Here is a 27,673-nt window from a genome sequence, read left to right as displayed (position 1 = left end):
CAGTTTCCAGACTCCCCAGTTGGAAGTGCTGACGTGGCTCTGGGCAGCTGTCTGGGGCCGGGAAGCGGGGCAGATGTCACGCAGCCCAAGGGAGGAGGCGGCTCCGCGGGGAGGACAGGCTGGGCCTCAGGCCTGGCAAGACTGCCTCCTCCCCCTAGGGCCTGGCTCTGCCCGCCTGGGGCTGGGGCACAGCCATGGGCCAGGCTGACCTGCTTCCAAGTCTAGCTCCAGCTCTTCGGTATGGCTACCCGCAAGTGCTAGAGCCTCTCTGAGCCCCTTTCTCTCCTGCTAGAGAATAACAGCACCTGCTTTGAGTGGGTGTGGTCCTCTAGTGAAAGTAGAGGTGTGCAAAGCCCAGCCCAGTGCCGGGCATACTGTTCCTGCTCAATAAATATCAGCTGCTAATATTACTGTTGTTGTCTCTGCAAGTGGGAACTTGGTGTGTCTAAATGCAAAACTGAATCCTGAGGGTGCAAGGCAGCTTCAGAGGTCATTCCAGCCAGCCTCCTGCCTCACTGCCCCTGGCCCTCTGCATTTCTCATGCCTGTCTAGCTTTGTGCCTTCTTGCTGCACTGTCAGCCCCTCTTGGCTTTGCCTACTGCCAAGCTGACCCCTCCTCCGTCTCTAATCCATGTGGTTCCCTCCTATCTGGCGGCCACATTGGGTCCCTCGAGCAGCACAGCCCCCTGGGAACAGCAATCTATGGGGCGGAACAGCCTCCCTGACAGATGGACCCACGGAGGCTGGGCTGCTTCAGCAGAGCTCCCTAGGAAACCGGAGACAGGAGCCGAGCCACTATGGCTGCCTCCTAAATAGAAATGAAAGGGGGTGGGGAGCTGACGAGGAGGAGGCCAGAGCTTCCAACCAGCCCCCTGAAGGGGCTGGACAGCCCCTACCCTTTTCCATAGTCCTAAAATCCCCGTGTGGGGAGGGCTCTGTAGAGTTTGCCTGGAGGTGGGATTTGTGAGCCCCTCTCCATGCTCAGGTGAAGAGCTTTGCCAGGCCCTCCATTGTGGACACCTTTTCTAATAAGCCCAGAGGCTGGTGTGTGCGTAGGGGGTGCAGGCAGACAGCTTACCACATTCCTAGGGCCACAAAGGGCCTTGGAAGTCAGAATGGCAGAAGGGCCTTCTCTGCCTGTGGGGGTTGGGAGATGATGAGCCCTGGGCCCTGCATGTGTGGTGGAGGATGGAGAATGCCTCCTGCTACCTTCTATACTCCCAGATCAGTCAGGGAATTCCTTCCGGGGTTTAACCTGGGATTTCTCAACTTCACACTATTGACATTTTGGGCCATTTAATTCTTTATCTTTTGCATTATAGGATGTCATTAATGGTAGTGACAACCAAAAATGTCTCCAGACATTGCCAAATATCCCCTGGGAGGTTCTCTAGTTTAGAACCACTGGTTTAACCTCAGGACCAGTCCCCTGGAGAAAGCAGCGAGGACTCCCATGGGGATGCCAAAGATCTGCCATAGTAGGGGAGAGAGGGCTTCCAAAACAGGCTTGTCCCCTGCTGTCTCGGGCCCAGAAGGGTGGGAGATGCCTCCCCCCAGTCATGGTCCCAACTGCCAGGTTGGAGCAAACCATGCTTGCCTGAGATGGCAGGGCTGTTGGCGTCACTGCTCAGCTGCACCAGGCCTGGTGCCAACACCTCACTGCTGAGGCTATGAGTCATGGGGGCGGGGGAGCAGACACGGTCAGTGGGCACTTGGGCTGCCTAGGTGTCCTTCTATCTAGTCAGCTTGAGATAGGGGTAGCCAGCACGGATGACCAGCCTTCTCCCTTCCCGTGGCACCCTGGCAGTGTCTCTGCTGCCTCCCTCTAGGTCGGTTTTGGGCTAGTGTTGGGGCTGGCAGAGCTAGTGGGGGCTACAGTTACTGCCGAGTAAGAGAAAGGATTATGGATACAGGTCCGCCGGCCCAACCAGCTGACAGCTGGGCCACCTGAGCACTGAGCAACTGCCCCCTCCAGGAAGGTGGGAGGGAGGAAGGCACTATGAGTTGGCTAAATGGTACAGAGTCCCCTAACTCACAGCCTTTAAACCAGGGGGTTGGGGAGGGGGCTCCCTCTGGAGACATTTTCTTCCTCTTCCTGCCCAGGAAGACAGGAGGGAAAGCACTCTAGTGCACAGTCTCACTGCTGGGAAGTTCCTATATCTGTCTAACCTACTTCTTTTCTTCCTATAGCATCAGCCCTATAATGGCCTGCAAGCTCTGACCCCAGCAGAAACTGGGCCCAGCATTGCAGGCTTTCTGGTCTGGCCAGGGTGTGCCCTCGTTCCTGGGGAAGATAACTCATCCATGGGAGAAATCTCAGTCAGAATACAGCTCGATGGATCCCTGTGTGTGGGGAGGAATGAGGGTGCCTCAGTGGACAGGGCTGGGGGAGGGAGAGGAGCATTGGTGCCAGTTGACAGACTGCCCCAAGACACATTGAACCCAGCATCAGGCAGGGGGTCCCAGGGCAGGGAGGAAGAAGTGACTGGGAGGTAGGTGGGCAGTGGCTTTGTAATCAGAGATGGCCTGGCGGGCTAAGGCGGCAGCTTGGGGCTGGGGTTTAAAATAGCGCCTTGGCCTGGCTAGGACCTGCCCGGGATCGGGTTCGGGTCACCCGCAAGGCAGCGTGGCCACCACCATCCAGCTCCGGTTTCTTGCCTTCTTGGATGATTTGGCGGTGGAGGAGGGGGCTCACCCAGGCAGATGGATCTAAGGTAAAGGAGTCCAGGTGTGGCCACTAGAGCCCCCACAGCAGGCCCTGGTCCATCTCTCTTTTTCCTGTGCCCTACCCCCCGACATGGAACAGACTTGGTCCAGCAGCATCCCGATGCCTTCCCTAAACATTTAGCACCAACTGGGACCAGGCCCTGGACAGCACGGAGATGGGTAAGGCCTTATCCCTCTCCTGAGCCCCAGGAGTACACAGAGGGAGAGATTAGTATGCATTGTGACCCTGTCGCTCCCATGTTTCACTGATGTCCCAGACTCACTCTGAAAGTTCCTAGGCCTGAGGAAAAAAAAACCCTCCAAGGCTGTAGCAAGAGCAGAAGGTGGAGCCTCAGGTAAGCCTTCCACCTGAGAAAATGGCTGCAGTGGGGAGGGGAAGATGTCCTCAAAAGCTAATGATCATCCTAGAACATTCCCTAGGATGGTTCACTCCCCTAGTGTTCCCTGGAGGGAGTGACCAAAGAGAGTGATCTCCCCCACCCCTCATCCCTCTAGCAAAGATCTCAGGCATAGGTCTAAGAGTGTATTCTGGTAATTCTGTCTCCAAGTAGGGTGCCCACTTCCTCAGGCCAACTCAAGGAACAGGGAAGGGGATCAGGGGATATGAAGGGGGTGTCCCCTCTTTAGTATTTCAAGGGAAGTAGATAGTTATAGCCCTACTATTCCCCATTATGCCATTTGAAAGAGGAAAAAAGTTACTTCCGGCCGGGCGTGGTGGCTCACGCTTGTAATCCCAGCACTTTGGGAGGCTGAGGAGGGCAGATCACGAGGTCAGGAGATCGAGACCAGGGTGAAACCCCGTCTCTACTAAAAATACAAAAAAAAAAAAATTAGCCGGGCGTGGTGGCGGGCCCCTGTAGTCCCAGCTACTCGGAGAGGCTGAGGCAGGAGAATGGCGTGAACCCGGGAGGCGGAGCTTGCAGTGAGCCGAGATTGCGCCACTGCACTCCAGCCTGGGCGACAGAGCGAGACTCCGTCTCAAAAAAAAAAAACAAAAAAAAGTTACTTCCAACAATAAACAGTTCCATCTAACCATAGCCCCACTGCTGCACTCTCCCTTGCTGTAGTCTCTGGGCCCCTGGACACAGTTGCAGTCTCTGGGCAGTGGCCTCTGGAGCGTGGCAGGTAGGGATTCTCTTCACTTTCTCCTCCTTCCCCTGGATTGAGGTGGGTGACACAGGAGGCCAGCCAGCTCAGGACCAGATCCCCTCTCTCTAGCTGGAGCAATAGCCAGCCCTCCTGACGGAGCTCACATATATCTAAAACATCATCTTGTATATCTTAATGATTTCTCAACAGCCCCTGATTGAAGCATGCCCAATTTAGCAATGCCGTAAGTAACTTTTTATATTTCCTTAGGGAATCATTTCACTTATGAATCTTTTCTGAATCTGCAATCTCGATTAAAAGTTGATGTTGTTTTTTCTCGTCTCCTCGGCTTCTGAGATGCCTCCCTAGCGAAAAGGGTGGTAGCACCATCAATCCTCCTCATTAGTCTGTCTGGAGAATTTTTCTAGAGGGTGGGTTGGGGGACAGCAACCAAGTCTCCTCTGTGGTGGCACCTAGCGGGGTGTGACCTGGGGGAGGGTTGCCCTCGGGGAGGGGCTCGGAGAGGTTGGGGGGGCATTGACCGTCTCCTGCCCACACACACACTCCCCCATCTGCCCCCATCTCAGGGGCCCCTGACAGTGTTTCCGTGGGAGAGAGGAGTTGTCCAGCCCATCCTGCCTTTAGGGTGTGTCCTCACACCTGTAGCTTAGGAATTTGAGGAGAGGGCTGAACCCCATTCAAGGCTCAGCTTGATAGCACAAAACTAGACCAAATCCAAGCCCTTTCCTGTACAGCCGCCATAGCCTGGGTGAATCAGTCACTCCCCTCTCAGGGCCTCAGTTTACTTATTTGCAAAATGGGAATGAGATTGCTAAACAGATGACCTAGCATGCTGGTGAAGGGATCACTTAACACAGTGCCTCTACAAAGGGTCCTGTCCCAATTCTGAACAGTATCTAGTTCTTTTCCTCATCTCATTCACCTTCTAGTCCTGGTGACGCCTTTGAGGTGGAGTGAGTGGGACTGGCATAATTATTTCCAGGAGGAGAAGGGACTGGTGGGATTGGGACTTGCCCAGGGGTTGTCCCAGGAAGCCCACCCAGAGGCCTGCCTCCCCTGAGAGGCAAAGGTCAAGGATGCAAGAAGGCTGGAGGGCAGATGAGGATGAAAGGCTTCTGGATTCGAAGGAAGCAGCGTCCCCACAGAAAGCCCTCCTGCTCCCCTCCCTGTTGCTAGCTGGGGGAAGGACTTGCCCAGGTGCTGGGACCTCTGGCTCTGACTTCTAACCTTTGACTTCTAGGCTGGGATGGGCATTCTCAGGACCAGAGTCACGACTGGGGGTGGGGCCCAGGGCACTCAGCGGCGGCTGGGCTCTGGGAGTTAACAATTTACGAGGGGCCCTTTCTTGAGGCCTCCCTCCTCCCAGGCCTGGCAGGCAACCCGTGACTGCCCAGGCGGCTAGACACAGAACCAGTCTCACCAGTTCAAAGAGCAGTTCATCCCGGGCCCACCCCCAAGAACTGTCTGAGCACCCCATTCCTTGAAGTCTGAAGGGGAGGGCAGAGTAGGGGGTGGTAGCTGGGGTCTTGGGGCCCCAGGTCTGAAGAGAAAGAGGCTGGGCCATTTTCGGAAGTCTCAGTGCGGGCCATTTCTGACCCTGCACTGCCCTCCAGGACCAGATTTGTAGACAGGAGGCTGAGCCCCACCCTGCCTCCTCCAGCAGGCCTCCCCCACCCCACCACACCCTAGCCTTCAGGCTTTGGGTCGGGCAGGGCACTTTCAGGGCAGGCTGGCTTCTCCTGCCCAGGGCACCCCTCCTCCAGGTGTAGGGCTCCAGATTGGGGCACTGTGCCCTCTGCCTCCCCTAAGGCCGCATTCAGTTACCTCCCCACCTCTCTGCAATGCTCTCCCTCCCTCTTCCTGAAGTGCGGCAGGGAGGCTGGAGCCACAGCTTTGGCCTCTGGGAGCACTCAGTCCCACTCTCACAGGACAGAGTTGAACCATGATTGTGTCTAGAGAAGCCAAGGGTTATTGTCAGGGGCATGACAGCCCCCAGACTCTCCCTCTCCCCATCAATATCCCATATACAGGCTGAGTTCCCTGTGCCTGAGAACAGGGCTGTATCTGGTTGTCTATGGTGTGTATGTAGCTGTGCCTGGGCAATGGGAAATATGGCTTGCTTCCTGCCCTCTCTCAGCCACTGTCCCCAGAGTCATTTTGTTCTGGGACTGGAGTCTTCCTTTTGTCCTCATCCCTTCCCCTCTGTTTACTCAGGTCAAGGCCAGGCATTGGCCACCAAACTGACTTCTCAGGAATGGGCAAGTCTGGGTTACTTGAGAGACCTGGCTTTTTGAATTTTCATTTCACAGCTCTCTGCTCCTTCAGAGGTCATGGGGGTGGGGTGGGGAGGACCTAAAGTCCAGTGGTCAGTGCGTGAGGGCCCAGACCCAAAGGCCCGGGGCCACAGTCTCGTGCGGTTAGGCTCCTCCCTGCCTCGGCCCGTGTTTGCACCCCCAGGCCTGCCCTGGGATTTTGGTTGAGGTCACAGTCCAGCATGACCCCACTGAACACTATCCTGTGCCCTGCCCCAGCAGCCAGGGTTTCAAATGCCTTTGCTCCCATCCTTTGTGATACAGGTGACAGAACTGGGGACCAAAGAAGGGTAAACCTTAGACCGAGTTCCAGATTGGCCATCTTTACTGGAGACCCTAACTCCCACGCTCCTCTCCATGTGGCCATTTCCAGTCACTGGATGTTTAATCAATGACAGATATTAGCAGATAAATGGCAGTCATGGAAAATGCCTCAGACAAGGCATGGATTGAAATCCTGGTTCTGCTACTTTGTAACCTCGAACAGGTGTCCAAGCCTGTGGATTTAATAAGCCTATGTTCAAAAAGCAACACATGGTCCCTGACAAGCAAGAGCTCAGAAAGATTCTGGCTACAATTGTTATTACTGGTACCTCTTTGGAGGCCAAGCTTCGGGCCCAAGGCAGGTAGGGGACTCCTCCTTACCTTCAAAGAATTTTCATGGTGGGAGGTGGTGGCAAGGGGACAAGTAGTGAGATGAGCAAATAAAAGCTATTTCTGTGCACTGTGGTCACTGTGGCCATAGGAGGGGTCCCAAAGCCAGATGAGGGACCCAAAGCCAGACCACAGAGTACATCTGTGCAGTGCATGCACTGCAAAAAGGCACCTAGCAAAGGGAGCTAGGAAGCTGAAAGGCAGTCTGTGACCTTCGTCGTGGTTTCCTGTATCTGCCAAAAATGGGTACCTTTTTCTGGTTTGCACAAAGGCTAGTGGTGGCCCTGTAGGTATGGCCCAAACTCAGGCTGGAAGTGGCAGTAGAGACGGTTCCCAGGTGATATGTGCTCCTGGTCTTCCATGAGGAGTTCATGAGGTGAGCTTGATGAGGCCTATCTTGGCAGAGGGAATGGTACATGCAAAGCTCTGGAAACCTGGAGAGGAGTCTTGGGGTATCAGAGGGAACTGCCAGTGGTAGATGGCATTGGTCAGCAAGGCCTGGCGGGAAGAGGGCCAGTTAGGGAAGCCAGGCTGAGTAGGGTAGTCTGTGAGGAACCACTGCAGGATGTGAAGCAGATGAGCCTCACTGGAGGCTGTGGACAGCCTCCCTAGGATAGCACATGGCCTCAGGGGTTTGAGAACAGCTCTGATGCCAATCTCATTTCAGTTTCCTCATCTGAATAATGGGGATGACATTATTGCAGGGGCTGCTATAAGGGCTAAATAAGATAATGTACCTTAACTGTTTAGCACAATGCCCTGCTCAGGGTAAGGGCTGCACAAATACCAGCCATGGGTGTTATCAGCAGGATCCAGGAGAGCACAATCCAGGGTCCTGGGCAGACACACCTCTCCCTAGAAGATAAGGCTGGCGATGCAGGGGCCATCTCCCCCAGCGGTGCTGGAGACTGAAGGAGCTTCTTCCTGGCTTGAAGGCTGATTGGTTAAAAAAACTCAGCAAAAAGTTTAATAGCAAGGTGAGACTTCAATTCTCCTTTTTGAGGTAGGCAGAGGTGGGAGAATAGTGAACCAGGCTTCCCTTCTTCTTGGGGAAGGGGGCTGTGGTGGGCACAGTCTCACCCAAGGGCAGAGATCCTCACCCCATCCTTCCTGGATGTCCCCCACTTGTCTCATTGGCATCTGTGGTGGAGAGTTCTTTGTGGATGGCTTGCACATGACATTTTCTGTTTCTATAACACTTTCGTGTGGACAATTCTGCCCTTTTCCTCTGTGGCTCCCACATGGGTTGGATAGGTGACAGTCTAGGTCTCCCTCCTGAGATGTTAATTTCCAGCAAGGGAAAACTCCAAGATCCACCCCCTAAACTGGGCCAGACAAGTCAACACTCCTTCCCTGAGGAAGCCATCACCACTGGGACCACCTGGCCTTCCTCCATTACAGTCTGTGGCTCCTTGGCCTCCCGCCTGAGTTGGGGGTGGGGGTGGGGGCATAAGTCTCAAAAAAAAAAGTGGGTAATAGTCAGCAATTCCCCAAAGTGGAATTACTACCCACCCTCCCCCATGGACCCCAGCATAAAGCTTTTTGTGGGGTGTGCATGACCTTACTCTGTACTGACCTTAGGCTTCAGGAAATCTGTGGAATAGAGTTTCACTTCATGGATCCTAACCCTCTGAGACCTGCTGCTGACTCCCAGGGAGCAGGTCCTTCCTCACAGTCTGTGCCTCAGCTTCCCCAGAAAAGGTAGATGGAGGTGAGTTAAATGCTTGGAGATCCTACACCTGGGATTTGCTTCCTTTTTCCTTGCACAGTCAGTGCCCAATACAGTGCCTGACATTCACACTGAGGCCCAGCATACCTATCTTTAAGCAGTTTGGAAGTGATCTTCTGGGGGTGATGGGCGTCTTAAAACGGTTTCCATAGCAAGCACCTTACTTTTACTCACATGGCATGTTTGTTTGGAGGGGGGCATTAAAAGGACCGCTGGCAAGGAGGAGAGAGACTAAACGCCTCCCCAAGGGAGCCATTTCTTGGCATAGTAGTTAAGGGAGACCACTTCTTAACATTCGGAAGGAACTGGTTGGGAGCAGGTGTCCACGATGTCTGGGGAGGGGTCACTGCGCGTGGTCTTGGATATCAGGAGTGGCAGAGAGGCAACACATTCCAGATGAACTCTGCCCTTTGACACCTCCCCCTACCCCACTCCGGCTGGGTCAAGGCCCCAAGGCCACATATAGAAGGCGTGGAAGGTGGGCACCAGCTGCTGCTGCCAGGAGATCCATGCTCCACAGCCCTCGCGCCAGTCTCGGAGACAGCCAGGCTGCGCAGAGCAGAGGAGAGGAAGCAGCGAGGTGGGAGACAGTTTCGCTTCTCCCACCGAGGCCGCGCCTGTGGCTGCAGGCGTCCGGATCGCCACAGTTAACTCCCTGTTATCTGGGCCCCAATCGATCTCAGGCTGTAACGTTTAACCCTAGGCTGACTTACCCAACCGCCCTCCCCCTCTCCCTCCCCTGCTTGGGTCTGGGGACTGGGTTTTCTTCGCCTCGCAGAGGAAGGTCGGCCTTGCACAAACCCGCCCCACGAATCCCAAAGAATTGGAGAAAACTTCCACTTTGGGATTATATGCAGTTGGGATTATATGAGCCCGGGGCTTGCACCATGGGTACGTGAGGTGAAGACATCTGCAGCAGCAGGATTAGCCCAAGATGAGCATATGAAGGGCACTGATGGAGTGAAAGCGGGATATGCAGGCCCAACTGTGTCCCCACTGGGCGCCCACTCTGGCAAGGCTGAGTTTTCCTTCTGTCTTTCAACCAGTACCTATTGAGCGCTGCTGTTTCAAGCATTGTTTCGGGTTTTGAGTGCGTAGGCCATGGTCTCAGGGCACCAAATGTACGTAGTCGTTTTAGCCCCGGGACTCAAGAGTTGAGGCTGGTGCCTGCCTAAGAGACAAAATATCCTTTCTCGGATCAGTTTCCTTATCTGAGAAATGGGAACGAGAATCTCCGCCCCTTTTCTCCCGGGGCCCTAGTGCCCACTGAATCCATTAAGTTGCTCTTGGAAGGGTGGGGTCTTGGAACACGCGTCTACCTCCCAAGACCCTCGGCTAGGGTCCGCCGCGCACCTGAGCTGGGGGGCGCGGCCAAATTCTCCCTCCCGGTCCTCGAAGCTTCTGGCCCTGCTCTAGAGGGGGCAGAAAGAGCAGATTTCCCCGGAGGTGCGTCTCTAAACCCAGACCGCCTCACCAAAGCGGGGAGGTCGTCCTTTTTTTTTTGTAAAGTTGCGGGAAATAGGCGAAGACAGAGCACGCGAGGGAGCTGAGCCTGGGTGGACCGCGTCAGGGCGCGGAGAGCTCGAGGCGCAGCGGCTGCAGCTCCGGCCTAAGAGCCCGCGGCGTCCAAGTGGCCCGAGCTGCGCTGGGAGGGAGGCGGCGGGAGGAGGGAGGGGAGCCGAGGTGGAGGGGGTTGAGGGGAGGAGGGAGCGGCGAGTCCGGTCCGGGTTTTGCCGGCAGCCCCCGGGCAGCGTTCATAGCTCCTGCCCGGGCGGGCGCGCGGCGGCGGCGGCGGCAGAGGCGGCTGAGCCTGAGCGGGGATGTAGAGGCGGCGGCAGCAGAGGCGGCACTGGCGGCAAGAGCAGGCGCCCGAGCCGAGCGAGAAAAGCGGCAGAGCCTTACCCACTGAAGCCTGGTCCCGGGTCTCAGCCCTGCCCAGCCAGCGCCCAGCCATGCGCGCCGCCTGCTGAGTCCGGGCGCCGCACGCTGAGCCCTCCGCCCGCGAGCCGCGCTCCGCTTGAGGGTGATTAGTTGCTTTTTGTTGTTTTTTAATTTGGGCCGCGGGGAGGGGGAGGAGGGGCAGGTGCTGCAGGCTCCCCCCCTCCCCGCCTCGGGCCAGCCGCGGCGGCGCAACTCGGGCTCCGGACCCGGGCACTGCTGGCGGCTGGAGCGGAGCGCACCACAGCGGCGGTGCCCAGAGCGGAGCGCAGCTCCCTGCCCCGCCCCTCCCCCTCGGCCTCGCGGCGACAGCGGCGGTGGCGGCTTGTACGACTCGGAGAGCCGGTAGGTGTCGGGCCACGGCCCTCCCTCGACCCCCCCCCCGGAGGCCGGCCCCCTCCCCTTCCCCGCCTACCTCCCTCTCCTCCCCCGGGGTTCGGTGCGCGGCCGGGGCCGGAGTTCTCTGCAAGTCGGCGGAAAGTTTGGCTGCGCGGGTTCCCCCGAAGTTCAGGTGCGGAGAGCCGGGGACGCGGAAGGAGGGGTCCGTGTTTGGGAGGGGGCGGGGGGCGCCCGCAGCCTGAACCGCGGAGCCCCGGAGCCTGGGAGACCTAGCGCCGGTGATCGCTCGGTGGCCGCTGCTATACCCAAGCCTCCCTAAGCCGCAGTATGCTCGGTCGCAGATCACTGAGTTCAGACAAAAAGAGGGGTTTTAGGGTCTGGGACGGCGGCTTGGGCGCCGTGGAGTGGGGCTGGGACGCTCCCTGCGGGGTGCCGCCCCCCCACTACTCCAGCTCGCGGGCGCTGGGGCGGCGGGCGCCCGGGGTCCTCACCTCTTGGCGTTGGGCGGGCGCTCAGCCTGCGGGGGCGGCTGCTTGTAGATCTCTGGCGCGCACTGCCCCCATCAGACCCCACTCGCAGCCCTGTGTTGAGGGGCGACGTTAACTGCTCTGGGCGCCCTCGACCACGCGTGGCTGAGCCTCCCCCACCACTTGGAAGAGGCGGCGGCTACTTCTGCATTTTTCCTCCGGCTCCTCGCCCCCGCTGCCTGCGGGGTGCCCGGCGGGCTGATGAAGTTTGACCTTTTTTTTCCATCAAAGTATCTCCCCCACCACCATGGTGCCCCGCGGCCCCTCCCTCCCTCCTTTCCCAGCCTTGGGGAGTCTTTTGAGCTGTCTCCCGAGCCCCGCGTGGGCCACGCAGCGTGCAGAGCCTGGGAGGGAGAATGGGGGTGTTCCTCTAGCTGCGGAACTGTGGGGGGCGTACGTCCCAGGCGCCTGCCACGCTGCTCTGGCCCCAAATTTACCCATGAAGTTCGGCTGGAGCCCCCCTCCCTTTCGCTTCCCCGGAGCGGAGTGAGGGGCTGAACCGCCGCGAGAGGAATGTGTTAATTTTCTGGCTGGGGGAAGTTGTCCTCGCCCGGAATGGGCTGCTTTCCGGCGGGGAGCGCGGGGTGCGCCTGGCTTTGTTTATTTGTAGGATCGACGGAAAGTGAGTGACCCCGGTTTTTAAATAGGGGGCCACCTTCGGGACCTGTCAGAAGAGCTGAAGCGGCCAAAGTGGGAGCAAGATCTCTTTTTGTTCTTTTTTCCCCCCCGGGAATCTGAAGGGGTGCGCGGAGTTGGGTTGTTGCCTCGGGCTGCAAGGAAGCACCAGTAAATTTGGGGGGTTCTGTAGTGACTCATTCGGAAAGACCCACTACCTGAAGTCTCCCGCGACGGGGTTCTGAAGGTTTGGCAACCGCGCCCTCCTTTGCCTCCTGGACCTTGGGTGGTCTGAGAGTCGTGTCTTCGGATGCGGGGGAGCCAGGGGGTGACCAGCGGACCAGACCCCTGACCCCCACCTTTCCCCACGCGGCGGGCGCTGTTTGGAGCCCTTGGATTTGTGGTGGGCCCTGCCCCCCCACCCCCGCATTTTCTTTGGAAGCGTTGGGGAGGGGGCGTGTGTGAGATCGCTCGGCCCTCGCCCCCGCCGGAGCCGCCCCAGGGCCGCCGGCAAACAGAGTCCCTTTCAAGTTTTCCGCTGGGGCCGCCTGGCGGGGGCTGCGAGCGCGGTCGCTGCGGACTTGTTTGGAGCGCGATTTGAACGCCCGGCGCCACCTCAGCTGCCCCAGGCCGCGGGGTGGGGGGCGTCTGTCCTTTGCAGTTGGGAGTATTTAAATTAGACGTTTTGGGGGGCCTACTGGCCTAAGCTTCACCCTCCTGAAAGACGCCCTTGCCTTGGTGTCCAACCGCCACTAGAAAACCGGGAACTGAGACCGAAGCCCCCTCTAAACCCCTTTCTGAGAGCCGTGCGAGGAAACTCAGGCCAGCGGGCTACCTACCCGTAACTGCGTATTGTTGATTTAGCAGTTTCCCTAGATGAGAGTCAGGCTGGAGCTTGGGGGGGTGGGGAGTGGCCCGCTCTGCAGCTGTCACCCCCCTCCCAGAACGGAAATTGTCCTCTCCTTGGGGAGGAGGGAGAGGGGGTGACGGTTTGATTTTTGCCCTGGGAAGAGATGGGAACAGCTGAGGGAGATTGGCCTCTGAGTTCCCAGCCAGCCCCCGGAACTTGGGTAGAACCCCCCTACCCCTCATCCTCGCAGGAGCTGGGTCTCTCCCAGGGACGCCCCTAGTCAGCCTTGGTCTCCCTCTCCATGCCATCTCCCTTTCCAAGGTGAGCCTCTGCAGAAGACAGACCCTTGGCTGGCTGGCTGTCGGGTTGGTGCCTTATTTATGTGTGTATCTGGTCCTGGCCGTTTTCCCCGCTCAGCAGGTGACCCTGGCCAGGGCCTCCTATCTCTCCCACGACAGAGCCTGTTGACTTACCCGAGGGCCAGTGGCCTCGTCTTTATCACGTGAGGCCTGGAATGTCCACCCGGCTGGGCTGGGCTGGGCTGGGCTGGGGTGGGTGGGGGAAGGGGAGGGGAGGATTCTGTATCCAGGGCCCCGGCCAGCACAGGCCCATGTTCCATGGGTTCCCACTGTGACCCTCAACTCTTGCTGCCCCTTTCCAGCTCTGCCTGCCTCCTACCCATTTGGCACATGTGAAACTGAGACCCATAGGAGTGTGGGGGCAGGCTTGTATCTGGGTGAAGAAACAAGTCCAGGGGAATGAAATACCCTGCCTTGTTTAGGACTGACTGCACCTTGTTGTTTATGGGAGGATGGAATGGAGGGGGTCTTGCTAGGACAGAGAGAGGGATGTGGGCTGGGCTGACTTTCCAGGTTGCAGGATAGGGTGGAGGAATGAGGGAATACGGGCGAGCCAGACCCAAGCCTGGGTTCCTAGAGCCTCTGTCTGGTGGCTTGACCGTTTAGTCCGAATTAACAAGCATGATGCTCTGGGGCATGCCCTAATTGAACAAGAATGGGGGGCTTCACACATTGTTATTACTGTTACTATTGCCCACTTTTTATGTTATTCATTTGTTGGCCCAATATGTTATTCATTTGTTGGCCCAATATGTTTGTATTGAGCACCTACTGTGTATGAAACCCCACCCTTCTGGTGGTACACAAATGAATCACTGCTCCAGCTCTGGAGGCAGGCCCAGGATAGAAGCTCCGCCCCGTTTCCCCGCCCCCTGGGGCCCTGATTGGGGCTTTCCCTCTTTTCTTTTTTCTGGGGCTCTCCCTCTCTTACCCCCACCACCTGGTCCCATCCTAGCCGCACGCGCGCCTGCCTGCGTGCGTGCATGCGTGTGTGTGTGGCTGTGTATGTGTGTATGAAGTGTCCTTGATTAAGTGTATTAATAGTTAAACTCTCACTCATAGCTGGAACTCACCAGACCACAAAAAGCCTCCCCCGTTACTCACGCGCTACTGCCCAACAAGAATATCCCACTAAAGTTTTTTTCTGCTTTCTCTTACTTCCCCCTCACCTCCCCCCAACGCTGAGCCCACCCTTCCTGGATTCGAGCAATGAGAAAGGACCGCCCCCTCAAAGACCCAGGAATCTCCAACCCTCCACCTGCCCCCTAAAGCCAGAGGCAGTGTCAGCTGACAGAGATGAGGCTGTGTGGGCACTAGTCTGTTGCTCTGGGATGTAGGAATCTGGGTGATGTGTGCTTATGACTCAGGACATGTGTGTCTCTAAGTAGTGTATCTATATCTGTGAATCTCTGTGTTGAATGTCTGTCTCAGGGTGTGGGAGTCTAAACATACATGGATTTATGAATCAGGGCATGTATATCTGTCCTGATCTAGAAGTGTGTGGATCTGTAGTGTATGTGTACATGTGTGTTTGTGAATGTGAGACTGTATTTCTGAAGATTGGCGATGTCCCCGTGAATCTGGGAATGAATATATTCTATGAGTTGCATGTGCTTGGAATTTTGGAGAGTTTGGATTTGTGATTTGTGTGTATCTGTGTGCTTTGTATATGCTTATAAATCTGGGGGATCTGACTCTGAGTAGAGTGTGTCTGAATTGTGAATGTGGGAGCGGGCCTGTTGTGCTGTATGGACAGTGGTTTCTCTCTGTCTGTGGTGGCGGCTGGCTATGTTTTCCTTTTTCTTTCTGTATCTCTGTCTTACTGAATCTCCCCCCTCTGGTTGTTTGAGGCCCTGAAGGTGTGTGTAGCATGGAGTGTGTGTGTGTAGAATTGAACCTCTCACACTCAGTCCTTCCCCCTGCAACCCCTACACCCCTTCCCTCCCCAGCAGTAACTGGGCAGCCTCCCCGTCTGCCTGCCTGCTGGGAGTTTTGGAAGCCGCAGAGGGAGACAGGCTGGGGCTGGGGTGACAGCGTGTATCTACCTACGGCAATGGTAGCATGTGATTACGGGAATAAAAGGATTTTAAGGTCATGAGTGGGTTTTCTTGAGGGAGGGGGTTGTGCCCCCACAACCCACCATTTGGTGGAGCCAGTGGCAGCAAAGGGCCAGCCTGTGTGTCTCCAGGCTGGGAAGCCTGCCCCTATGCAGGTGAATGTGGATATTTGGGGCTTACCTGGGAGTGTGAGCACATGCTTGCACATGTATGAACGGAGCCTGTGAGAACATGTGTGTCTGGCTGCCATATCCCCAGATGAGAGTCCATAGGCTTGTTCCCTGGGGGAGGATTCCCAGGAAAACTTCTTGCTTCTGGGTATTACGGGGAGCTGGAACCCTGCAGTCCTCTGTGTGTTGAGAAGCAGTCTGGTCCCAACCTCTTTGCCTGTACCCATACTCCCAACCCTAAGTCTAGTGTCTCTGGCCAGAGACTGACTGGGCCAAGTCACCTGGGCCAGGCCACATCTTGGGGTGTCAGTGCCCTGGCCCCACTGCAGCCCCTGTAATTGCATTCTGCCGCCTAATCCCCCCCGCCAGCTCAATTAGATCGCAAATTCTTCTTCATTTCCTGCCTCTGATGCTGGCCTCCCTCTGGGCTCACAGGGCCTAGGAGGGAGGGGGGGGATCCTGCCCCGCCTTCCACAGCACTCGGGGCTCTAGAGAGGTGATTAGTTCCAGGCACACTGGCCCTGGAGCACAGGTTAGAACCCTGGGGACCAACAAGACAGGGCTCCACTGGCCCTTTTTGGGTCAGCCTCGGTATCCTCACACTGGGGCAGGGCTGGTGTTACCTGGTATGGGGGCTCTGGGTAGACCAAGCAGATCACTCTAGCCAGGACCCTAGCTTGTACCCTCACCTGGGGCTCCTACAGGCTCTGCCCCTCTCCCATCCTCAAAGCAGTTGCCATCTCCCCAACCCCCCACAGCAGTTGTGACCTTGTTTTTGACCTTTTCTGGGTGTCCCTTGTTGGAGCCAATTGAACCACTGAGCTCCACTCCTACCGGCTCCTCCTAACCCCCACCCAGACAAGTGTGTATGAGCAGTGGCTCTAGACTCCATCAGATCTGACTCCAAATCCTGGACATGTCACTGCCTAGCTGGATGTGTGACATTTGGGCCAGTTGTGTTACCTCTGCAAACCTCAGTTTCCTAATCTCTGCAATTGGATGGTAAGAGAATGCCTGCCTCACAAGGTCATTTTCAGATGGACACAGATGGTTGCATAGTGCCTGGCAGGGAGAGGTGTTCACCTACAATATGTATTCAGTAAACGCTGGCTTTTATAGAGACAAGGAATGCACGTCCCCGTGAATCCTAAGAAAATAACATGTGGCTCACACCTAGCACTTCTGTCTCCATTCGGCTGATTACCAGGTGTGTGACCATGGGCACATCACTTTGTCTGACTTTCTCTTCCCCATCTGTAAAATGGGACTGATAATAGGACAGACCCCATGGGGCACATGGTAGCCTTCTCTGGGATGATGTGTGCAGATGCTTGGCCTCAGTATGTTTTCAAGGTGTTACTTGCCTTCTTTCTTTCCTCACCCCAAGCCTAGGGTGGGGTGGAGCTGGTGAAGACACAGGCCGAGGGACAAGGGGACTGACCAAGGTCGTGAAGCTAGTAATGGGGCCAGGCTGGGATAGGGTGGGAGGGCTGGGGGGTGACCTGCTGGCTCAGCTGAGCTGTGAGGCCCAGCCATCCCTGCCCGCAGGTCTCTGTGGAAAGTGGTGGCTTGGCTGATTTTTCCTGGGAAGGAGAAGCTGGATGTCTCCTACTCCTTCCCCAGGAGGTGCCGTGGCAGTGGCTGTGTTGACAGGCCTCCTGGCTTTCTTGATAGGGTGACTGGCAGCTCTGGAAGGCCGGCTGTACCCAGATCAGCCCTAGGGAAGAGGGAACTGCAGAGGTCTCTCTGCCATCACGAATCCCTGCGGCCCCTCCCACCCTCAGCCTGTCCCTCCATCGCAGGAGGAGAGCTGGGGAGACTGGCTGTGATGGAGGTGGTGGAGAGACAGGCCAGAGGTGGGGCAGCCCTCCGCCTCAGGGTCCCCCATTGCTCCCCGGCTAGTCTCCTGCTTCCTATGACCTCTGTCACTCACTGGCCTAGCTCTTTAATATTTCATGGCCCTTCAAGCGGGCCCCCTGCCCCAGCCCACACAGCCCCTTTTGTCTCTGCCTGCCACCCCCCACCGACCCCCGGGGCATCTCTGCCGCTGAATTACTGACCCAGAGGCTGCCTCTGCCTTCTCCTAACTGTCCCCCACTGTGCTTGCCCCTGACAGTTTCCCTGTCCCTCCTGACCTACCTCCCCACACCTCTCCTTGTGACACCCTTCATCTCTTCGGGATTCTCTCCCCTTTGCTGACATCTCTGGCCATCTCCCTGCCCTTTTCCTCCATTTTCCTCTTGTGTTGGCCTCCTCCTTCCCAGTGGAACAGAAACCGCGGCAACTGGTCCGCCTGCCTGTCCACCCCCCAACCACTGTCCACCCCTTCCTGCCCCCTCCCCCACCAGCTGTGCCGGCCGGCCCTGAGAGCTGGTTTTATTTATTTTTCTGTTTGTTTGGGAAGAGGGCAGTGGCGGCTCTGGGCCCTGGCTGCTGCGCTCTGCTTGGAGCAGCGGGCAGGCGGGCCTCGCTGGCCTCCCAGGAATGTGGCTGGGACGCCCCAGCTATATTTACTCCCCTCCAGCTGCCGGCCCCAGCAGGGCAGAGCCAGGCCTGCCTGGTGGCCCCCGGGGAGCCCTGTACCCGCCCTCCCCTGTCTGGCAGACCCCACATCGCCCTTGGGCCCAGCACTCCCTCCCTCACCTGTGACCTTTTCTGACCTCCTCAGACGTGCCCAGCCTGCCAGCGGGAACACTTGTGTGCCATGCCAGTAAGGGCGTAATGTTCGGGCACTGGGGGCCTGGGTTCCTGTGGGGCAACACCTAGCAGCCCCTACACCCCCAAGTAGGGGCCTAGGCTGGGCCTGTAATCCGATGGCCAGAACTATGCAAAGCATCTTTCCAGGCCTCTCTCTGTGGGCCTGGCCCCTGCTCATGCCACAGTCCCCTTGGCTCTGCTGTGATCACTGGCAGGGGTGGTGTCAGGTGGGGGCCTGAGTGGGCTTGAGTGGCTGTGCTCCTGGCATCACTGGATCCCCAGGTCTCTCACACAGGCACACATATGTATGTGTAACACACCTAAGTGCTTACATACACACACGTGTGTGCAGAAAGACACCCTCACCCATGAAAACATGCTGGCTTATACCTTCCTTGCAGGCAGGGCCATGCCTCCTGTCATTGATCCCCTCATTCATCAGATGCTTATTGGGGCTTTTTGAGCCTGCTCCTTGCCAGCTTTGCAATGGGATGTGGCAGTGATTCCTTCTTGTACCCCCAGTGCCTGGCACCAAATAAATGTTTGAAGAACTTTAGCTGCTGCTGTAATCAGTTGCAGCCCCCAACTGTTAACTGCTATTTTGTTTTTATTTTGTTTTGTTTTGTTTTGTTTGAGATGGAGTCTCACTCTGTCGCCCAGGCTGGAGTGCAATGATGCCATCTTGACTCACTGCAACCCCCACCTCCTGGGTTCAAGCAGTTCTCCTGCCTCAGCCTCCTGGGTAGCTGGGATTACAGGCGTGCGCCACCACCCCCAGCTAATTTTTCTATTTTTAGTAGACACGGGGTTTCTCCATGTTGGCCAGGCTGGTCTCGAACTCCTGACCTCAAGTGATTCACCTGCCGCAGCCTCCCGAAGTGCTGGGATTACAGGCGTGAGCCACCACGCCCAGCCAACTGCTATTGTTATAATAGATTGTAACAAAGCCAGTGGTAATGGGTAGCCCAACGAAAGTCCTCTCTCTGGCAGGCACCATGTTAACAGCTTTCTGACTTGCACTTTTTTTCATCCCCACAGTAGCCTCGGGTGACATGAGCCCATACCTGGGACAGATGCATGTGGTTAGCATCCCCATATACAGATGAGGAAACTGAGGCCTTGGGAGTTTGTGACTTGCCGCTGCCTAGTGGGATGGAGTCCTGGCGGAGCCCTTGACAGGCTGTTGGCCTCTGTGTGCTGTTTCCTGTACCTTCCACACTATCTGGCACACAGAAGGGACTCCTTAAATGCTTGCCGGGCACAGGCCTTGCTCTTTCCTCTTTGAGGCCCCCATAACCCTTGGCAATGGGCCGGACGTGGTGGGGAGATGGGCTGATAGGCTAGTTGGGTGGATAAAAGTGAATGAATGAATGACTGGATGACTGATGGTGAGGATGAGTACTATCAGGGGACACTGGGATAGGGGGTTGCTGGTGGACAGGCTGGCATGTGGAGACCCACTGGGCCTGTGGAGGATTCTGGGAAGCAAGGTAGGGGCAAGGCGGAGAGATGTGGCCAGAGAGCAATAGGCTGCTAAGCCAAGCCAGTGGGGCAGGTCCTATCTTCTTCAGGGACCACAATTTTTCCGTCTGTCAGATGGGCTTGGGAGCCTTTGCCCGGGCTGGCTGCCGGCTGGCCTGGGCTGGGACTGGCCTGGGAGGTGAGGGGACTGTGGCGGGAAGGAGGAAGCAGTGGGTGGTGAAGACAGGAAGAGAAAGCGTGGAGCTTGGCTTGGAACCTGAGAAGCAGAGACCAGCCCTGACCTGACGCCCGCCCTCCCTCCCTCCTAGCCGCAGGATGGGGTGCAGGCATGCAAACCCCCCACCACCCACTCTCACTCTGGTGCGGGCTGACTTCCTGACATCTGTGGCATTAGTGGCTGTGTGTGTGCCAGGAGGAGGTGGCCTGTCCCCTAGGACTAGACCAGCTTCTCTCCGGGCCAGGGGCTCCCCATAGCTTCATGCCAGTTCCTGTTGACTCTGATGGGGAGAGACCCAGCCCCTCTCCTGCCTGACCCACCTCCCCCAGAACTAGATGGGAAATTAGTTAACTGGGCTCATAGCAGTAGGCAGAAGTGGACCTGGCCCCCTTTCTTCCTGGGGGGGTCAGATCTTGGTGGCCTAGAATTTCTTAGTCATGGGAGTCTAGAATCATAGATAGAATGCTTGGAATGGAGGCATTTTTCAAGTCAGGATTCTCGTTGGGATTCTAGAATCACAGAACCATGGATTTTGCTGCTAGAAGGAAGTGTAAATGGTCATGTTTCAGTCTCCTTGTTTGATGCTAGGGGACACTGAAGCTCTAGGGGTCAGGCTGCCCTGAGGTCACAGGGCCTCTTGCCCTCAGGTGACATGAGCCCATACCTGGGACGGAAATGCCTATTCTGCCCCTAGCCAGCCCCTCTGGAGCTCTAGCCGGTGTGGAGAGTGGGCTGTGGGCCCAGTCAGGCAGTGAGGGGATGCGGCTGGCCCACAGGCACAGGAGGGGTCCTCTTGGCGGTGCCCGCCCGCCCGCTGCCCACGCTTCCCGAGGCACCAGCGTGAGGAGGAAATGCAGGCTGTTGCTTCCAGCAACAGCCGGCAGGGCCGGGCGGCTTCCCAGCTCCCCCTCTGACTCATGGCCGCCTGCAGCTCCCCCTCCCTTGGGGTCCTCAGCAGCCCCATCTGTGCAATGGGGAGAGCAGGCTTTATTCAAGGTCTAACGTCACCGTGACAATACCTTGGGATTCTTTTCAAGACCACTGTTGAGCTGCAGGAGAGTTGGGAGTGCCATCTAGAGCAGCCTAGCAGGGCATTTGAACTCAGTACACTGAGAGATTCTGTTTGGAGTCATCCTAATGCCTCCAGAAGCCTGGGAGGGCTCAATTGGCTCCTGAGGCAGAAAGTGTGGGGGGAGGCAAAGGAATAGCGAAGGGACCTGCAGTCAGCCCCTTTCAGGAAGAGCACAGTGGGGGATGCCTGGCTCTCTGGGCTCTCCCCTGACCTTGGTTTGCCCATCTGCAGAATGGAGGTTGTTACCCATGAGGTCATTCATTCAGTGTCTGTGCTGTGCTTGGATGCTGGGGCTAGTGGCAGATTGGCTGGGAGGGGAGGATTCCTCTGCTGCAGGCATGGGGTGGGGGTGTGACGTGGTGACTCCCGGGGAAGGACTGAGGTGGGGGGAGGTAAGGAGCCGGCCAGTGAGGTGCAGTGTCCAGCGGAAAATCCCAGCTGCTGTCAGGAAGTGTTTCCTCCACTGGTCTCCTGGGAGGGAGACAGGCTAGCAGGAAGGAGGGCAATGGGGGCAAATAAGGCCCCCAGCCAGTCCAAGTGGAGACATCCCAAGCCTGGCAGCTGGGCGGGTGTGCCCCGCACACTGCAGGAGGGCTGGAATGCACCCCCCATGCTCTGAGGCTGGGCCTATGCTGGGGGGCTGGGACTGCCAAGAGGGGCTGGGCCCTCGTCCAGATTTCAAAGCCTTCCCCAGGGGCCTTGTGGTGCCCTCAGCCCTGTCCTGAGCTGCCGCCGCGGGGGTGGCAGATGCTGTTTCATCGGTTGAGGCAAGTGGGAGGCCTCCGGAAGGTCCTCCTGGGAGGTTCCGGGGGGCAGCAGGGGTGTCGGGGGGTAGTGGGGGTGTCGGCAGCTGCTGCCCCGCCTGGGCTGGCTCACAGTGGCCTCCCAGGTCCCTCAGGCCCTGGGGGCTGGAGGTGGTGCTTCTGCATTGAGGCTGGTCTCTCCTGCCCTTGCTTTCTCCCACTGCCCACCGAGCTTCTTGGTTGGCTCTGGCCCCCTCCATCCCTGGCTGCGTCTGCAAAGCCCCCCGGGAAGGCAGGGAGGAGGCGCAGCAGGCTCAGAACAGCGGGTGCCCGCGCAGCCAAGTATTTGCTCGAGCTGTCAGAGACAGACAGGCATGTGGGGAATTTGGTGTGTGTGGGGCTGGGGGAAGCAGCCGGGTGGGCAGGCAGGCAGGAGGAGGGAACCTGGGGCTGCCTCCCAGCCTGTGGAACCCTGCAGAGACCACCTCTCCCCAGTCCTAGAGGCGAGCTGCATCCAGGCACCTTCGTCCTGCCTATGCCAGTGCAGTGAGGGGAGTGGAATGATCCTGTGGGGTCTGATAATAGCTCTGACACGGGGAAGGGGGTGCTTTGTTGAGGGCCTGCAGCCTCAAAGAGGCTCTGGTGGAGTGTGGAGCCAGGCAGGAATCCGGGTTGTGCCCGACTGTGGCCTCCAGGAAATAGCAGCTGTCATGCTCCCGCCCCTCCACCCCAAGCCTGGCACAACTTGTTTCCTGGCCAGGATCCGGCCAGGGCAGATTGGAGGAGCCTGGTATTGCCCGGCCTGGGCAAGGAACGGGCAGGATGCAGGGGCCGTGTTTATAAGCCTGAAGGCGCTTGGGGTGCTCTGGGGAGGGGACCTCAGGCCTTATCTCCTATGCGAAGACCCCAACCCAGTCACCTTTGTAGTCTACACTCCAAAAGCACCCATTAGGTAGGGCAGGGCCCAGAGCTGAGTAATGCTTGGTTTTTCATAGCTTGAGAGCCCAGAGAGGGGGATACGCTGCCCCAAGGTCACACAGTGGGCTCTTCAGCCTTCCCCTCTACCCTCATGTGGGTGGGGCCACTGGGAATTGGTGAACATGGGGGGTTTGCTGGGGTGGGGGGCCTATATTTAGTCAGTCCTGCAGAGCCAGGGCGCCTCTGGGAGCAGCTGCTGGAGTTGGGGGGAGTACACAGACAGAGGCCTAGAGCTGCATTTAGTCTGGACAGAAATATCCTCCCCCCACCCACCCACCCACTGGCTGGGAGGCCAGGCTGCGGGCCTGTCCCCTGAGGGGCAGCTTGCCTGGGCCTGGTGGCCGGCGGGACAGGCAAGATGACCCGATAGGCTTTTCCCAGCTCAGGTTTCGATGAAACAGGAACCCCGGAGCCGCAGCCTGGGCCGAGGGGGCCAGGGCAGCCGGAGTCTGGGGGACCAGGACAGCCTCCCCCACCTCCGCCCTCATGCTCCTCCCCATGCTGCAGCCTCCCTTTTTCAGAGGCCTGGGGAAGCAGCAGGTTATTTATCAAGCCAGCCTCCCCACCGCGGCTGCCCGCGCCGCCCTCCCCCCCCCCACCACCTCTTGTGCTGTCGGCCATCAGCCCAGCAGAGCAGGGTGAGCTGGGCGGGCGGGCGGCAGGATTAGCTCAGGAGACGTGAGTCACCCCATCCCTAGCAGCCCCGAGAGGCCCTGCGGCCTGGCAGGCAGAGTGCACACTCACGCACTCCACACACGGCACACCCGGGCACACACTTAGGACAGACACAGTCACTCGCAGCACACGTAGTTCCACACGACTCAGCACACCCAGCCGACACACATGGTACAGACTCGGTCACATGCACCATGCACACACAGCTCCCATGTGGCGCTCCAGAAGCACACTCACGGTTCCAGCCACAGCCCAGCCTCTGGCGCACACACCCACTGGCACGTACCTAGGCGAATGCACATACACAGGCACACATAGGCGTGCACATATAGGCCACTCTCACCCCACTGGCCCCACACACTGGGGCCTCATCATTCTCAGGCCATAGCTTATCCCCAGATGATGCCATAGAGTGGGCCAGGGCACAGGCACACCTGCTGTGGTCAGGGCTCTGCTCCCCCAGATGCCCCGTGTTTAGGCTCACACGGAAGAGGCCCGGCCTTCAGCCATGTTGTGTCCACCGGGTTCTGCAAGGTGTGGGTGGGGAGGTGGAGATGGTTTTTTCCCATAGCCAAACCGGCTCTGCCCTCTCTGGGGAGGAGGCCCAAGTATCAGGCATGAGAGTGTTAAACCCACTGCCCTCTAGTACAGGGCCTCAGGCCTAGGCAGAGTGGGTTGGGTACATGGGGGAGAGATACAGGGGAGCTGGGAAAAGGAAAGGCTGGAGAAGGAATGCCAGGGAAAGTCGATTTCCCCAGGACCACTAAGTGGCCAGCTGGTTCCCTGACCTGGGGCATGGGGTCCTTGGGAGGTGACAGGGGTGTGCCAGAGATGGGGGGAAGAATGAGACCTCTGATCAAATGGGCCCAGGAGTCTTTCTGCCTGCCTTCCCTGCTTACCGCGCACACCTGCTTCTCCCTGTCCCCTTAGTTGCCAAGGCCCTCATTATCCAGTGCCCCCACTTAGATTTTGGCCATGGCCCTGGTTCTTAGTCTACAGCCCTGCAAAATGGATGCAGAGCTGGCTTGTGTATAAGGAAGTCCTGGGGTACTGAGAGCTGAGGATATGCCCTCAGGGAGTCTTTTTAAGCCTCTGCCCCCCTTTGGGGTTGGGGTCTGCCTTCCTTGCACTGGGCAGAAATAAGGATATACCCCTTTTCCATATGCTGCCAAAAAAAAAAAAGCCGTTTTTTGGATGAGAGAAGTGAGTCTGATGGGAATGGCTTCATGGTCATGAAGGGCTTTGGATGCAATCTCCTAACACCCAGACTACAGGTCATTTTGGGCCTACAGTACTGAGACAGCCTAGCAGTGGTCAAAGGTCATGTGGCTATAAGGACTCAGGCCCAGCTGGGCTCCCTCCTCCTGGCCACACATGTCTCCATAAAGGATTGGGCCGTGGTTGAGGAGAGAGGGACCCAAGCATCCTGAGGGACACAAACAGCAGTGGCCAGTCAGGAAACTGGATGCCCGTGCCGCAGACTCTGGAGCTGGACAGGCCTGGGCTCCACACCTGGCTTGGTCACTGCCTGCTATGTAATCATGGGCCAGTCTGCTCACCTCTCTGACCTCATGTTTGTCACCTGTGAGATCGGTATGACTCTCATCTCTGTCTCAAAGCCGCAGGACCTGAAGTAGATGGTGGGGTGTGTTGTCATCAGTTCTCACTATGTCACACCTGGATCTCCAGGCGAGTGTGCCCCTCCACCTGCTCCACTAGAGCTGGCATTTTTCTGGGGGTGGCATCCCACAACAAGGGCTCCTTAATTAGAATGTCTTGGATTTAGCCTTCTCTAGGGCTGTTCTCAGATGGGGATGATGAGGTACCCGAGTGAAGAGGCTGAGCTGGGGGCCAGGGGTTGGGGGAGGGATGGGAATGGGTTGGACCCAGGGCAAAGGAACCCATGGTCCTTGGGTGGAAAATCCTGGAGGCTTCCTAATATCAGAGGGAACAGAGAGAGCCGACTGTAGTTTCAAGGCTTTTTCTCTGTCTCCCACCCCCTACGCTCACACAGCAAGGCTATCTGTTAGACTCGAGCAGGGACTTCCAGGTGGCAAATGGAGCCTTTGCAGGATGGCGAGAGGCTTGGGATGTGCCTTTGTGGCAGGGCTGTCAGGGCTGTGGGAGATCTAAGAAGAGCCGACATGAGCCGGCAGGGCTGGGGGCGAGGGAGGTAGGAGGAAAGGCTGTCTAGAAGTGTAGGTAGGCCTTCTTCCTTTGGGCAGAAGAGGAGATGCAAGCCTGGCCAGTGGGGTGCTACCCTCATTGTAACCTTCAGGATTCTACCACATGTCCATCTCCCCATGGTCCTGCAGGCTAGAGGGGGAATGCTTTATATTTGGGGCTGGGGAAACTGAGGCATGAAGGATTGCCTCAGAGCTCAAAAGCAAACGGTGAGAGAACCGGGGCCATGACCTGGGTTACCCAACACGCCTGGCCTGACTTGTCCGTGATGTTCACGCTTATGCTGGCAGATGATGACAGTAAAAACAACAACACGGCTATCCTTAGTTGAGCACCTACTGCATGTGGACCCTACACTGACCCCTTCACATAGGTCCTCTCCAGGACCTGACGAGGTGGGGGCTGTCAGCGGCTGCATTTCACTGGCTAGGGGTTGGGCTCAGTGAGGGTCAGCAACCTGTCTGAGGTCACCTAGGCTGGAGACTGCAGAGCTAGGAGAGGAATCCTGACTCCAAAGCCCACTTGGACCCTGGCATGGCCTGAGCCTGTGTCTCTGAGATGAGGGGCTCCCCTCGCCCCATTACGCACAAGATGTGTAGTGTTCCTAGTTGAGCCAGCCCCCTCCCCCATGCCCAGCTCCTTAACTCTCCTAGGGCCCTCTGCTATCTCAAGGCACTTTCCAGGTTTGAACCTAAGAGCACTGGAACTGCTAACCTAACCCCTTAACTCCAGGGAGGAGGGTGGATGGGTGGGTGGGGGATCCCCTGAGGAGCAGATGGATGCCCCTTGGGGTTTCTGGGTTCTTCCTGCAGACAGGTTCTGGGAAACTCCATGGTTAGGCCTTGTGGAAGCTGCCCCGGGGCCTGGTCAGGGTTGCGCACCTCCTCCACCCCCTCCCCAGGGGCTCCATTTCCCTCTGCTGGGCACCCTGCAGGGAGGAGTTGAGCAAGTGCCCTTGAGCTGGCACTTCCTCTTTGGTATACAGGGACATAGCCACAATGACCCCCCATCCCGTGGTCCGTGTGTCACTTAGCACCAGGCGCTGCATGGCCCTGGGTCAGGGCTCACTAAAGGTCACTTCGTCGGGTTGACTTTACTAGAGGCTGGTCCCAGCCTCAGACCATTTCCCCTTTCTGGTCTCAGTTTCTTCATCTGTAAAATGACTGTGCGAGTCTGCCCTGCACACTCTCTGAGGCAAGGGTAAGTTCATTCCCTGCGGACAGACACACTTAGGAGCTTTGTGACTGGTGTTCCAGTCCCCCAGGCCCAGAGCTCCTGTAGCCCTCACACCTATACAGGGGTCCAGGGGAAGAAGTGTGGGCTCTAGAGTTGGGCCAGCCTTCTTTTCAGCCTCACCTCCACTGTCCACACTTGCTTGACCTTGACCCACACCAGTGCCCCACTCAGCTCTGAGCCTCAGTGTCCTCATCTGCGAAATGGGAGAATCATGGTGCATACCTGTGTGGGTTGCTGTGAGCATCAAACAAGATGATGTGGACAGAGCACCTGGCACAGAACTGATAGAGCGTGGTGACAGCGGAGCCCCTCCCCCCAGACTATCCTCCTGGTCACTGTACCCCAGCCTTGGTCTTGAGGATTCTGGGAAGGAGACGGTGCCAATCTGCTGGCTCAGCCAGCTTGGCCACTGACCTTCAGAGCACCCAGGCTGTCAAGGCCGCTGACTGCCTGCCGGGCAGGCAGGGGGGAGTGCCAGCCAGCTCCTCGCCTGACGCTCCCCGCTCCTGCTCCCACTCTCCTCTCCCTCTCTGCGCCTGTGTGTGAGCTAATTAATCTCAGCCCCTTTGGGAAATTAGAACGCCGCAGCCGCGGCCTCCTCAGCCTCGCGGTGCCTGTGCTGCTACTGGGCCATGCCAAGACCTGCTGTGGTTTAGGGGCACCAGGGTGGGGGGTGGGGGCATCGGGATGAACTGGGCCAGCCATGGGTCTCCCTGAGCCCCCACCTCCTTGCCGGAATGCTCTGGTCTCTCAGCCCCCTCCTTTCCCAGATAGCATCCATAAGGATGCCAGGCCAGTGCCCGACTGTGGTGAAACCTAACCCCCAGTGGCCTCTCTGAGCTGGTCCCAGGGCTGGTATGGCCACCCTCTTACACCACATTCCACCTCATTGCAGGGTCCTCTTGCCTGCCTAGCTTGGGCTGATGGAGACAGATGTAATTATGGAATTTTGCTTGGGAAATTAATTTGAAAAAGTTAATTAATTGGTGATTCCGGAGGTGG

The 27,673-nt window shown here is 57.6% G+C and overlaps 1 protein-coding gene across 3 annotated transcripts in view; it reads left to right on the top strand.

The window, feature by feature from the left end:
- The first annotated feature begins 10,679 nt into the window (after window positions 1-10,679).
- Window positions 10,680-27,673, top strand: part of CXXC5 (CXXC finger protein 5) — a 35,404-nt gene continuing 18,410 nt past the window's right edge. The window contains exon 1 of one of the 3 annotated variants that reach the window (XM_055286046.2): window positions 10,680-10,815. The gene's annotated coding sequence lies outside the window, so the exon portion shown is untranslated. Of the gene's footprint in view, window positions 10,816-10,883; window positions 10,982-12,870; window positions 13,123-27,673 lie in introns of those variants that run through there. The other 2 variants (XM_055286049.2, XM_055286050.2) reach the window with 2 other exon arrangements.

The sequence above is a fragment of the Symphalangus syndactylus genome, chromosome 7, assembly GCF_028878055.3.
Source record: "Symphalangus syndactylus isolate Jambi chromosome 7, NHGRI_mSymSyn1-v2.1_pri, whole genome shotgun sequence".
NCBI classification, from domain to species: Eukaryota; Metazoa; Chordata; class Mammalia; order Primates; family Hylobatidae; genus Symphalangus; species Symphalangus syndactylus.
The sequence above is the reverse complement of the archived record's forward strand: the minus strand, read 5'-3'. Positions and strand labels throughout refer to the sequence as shown.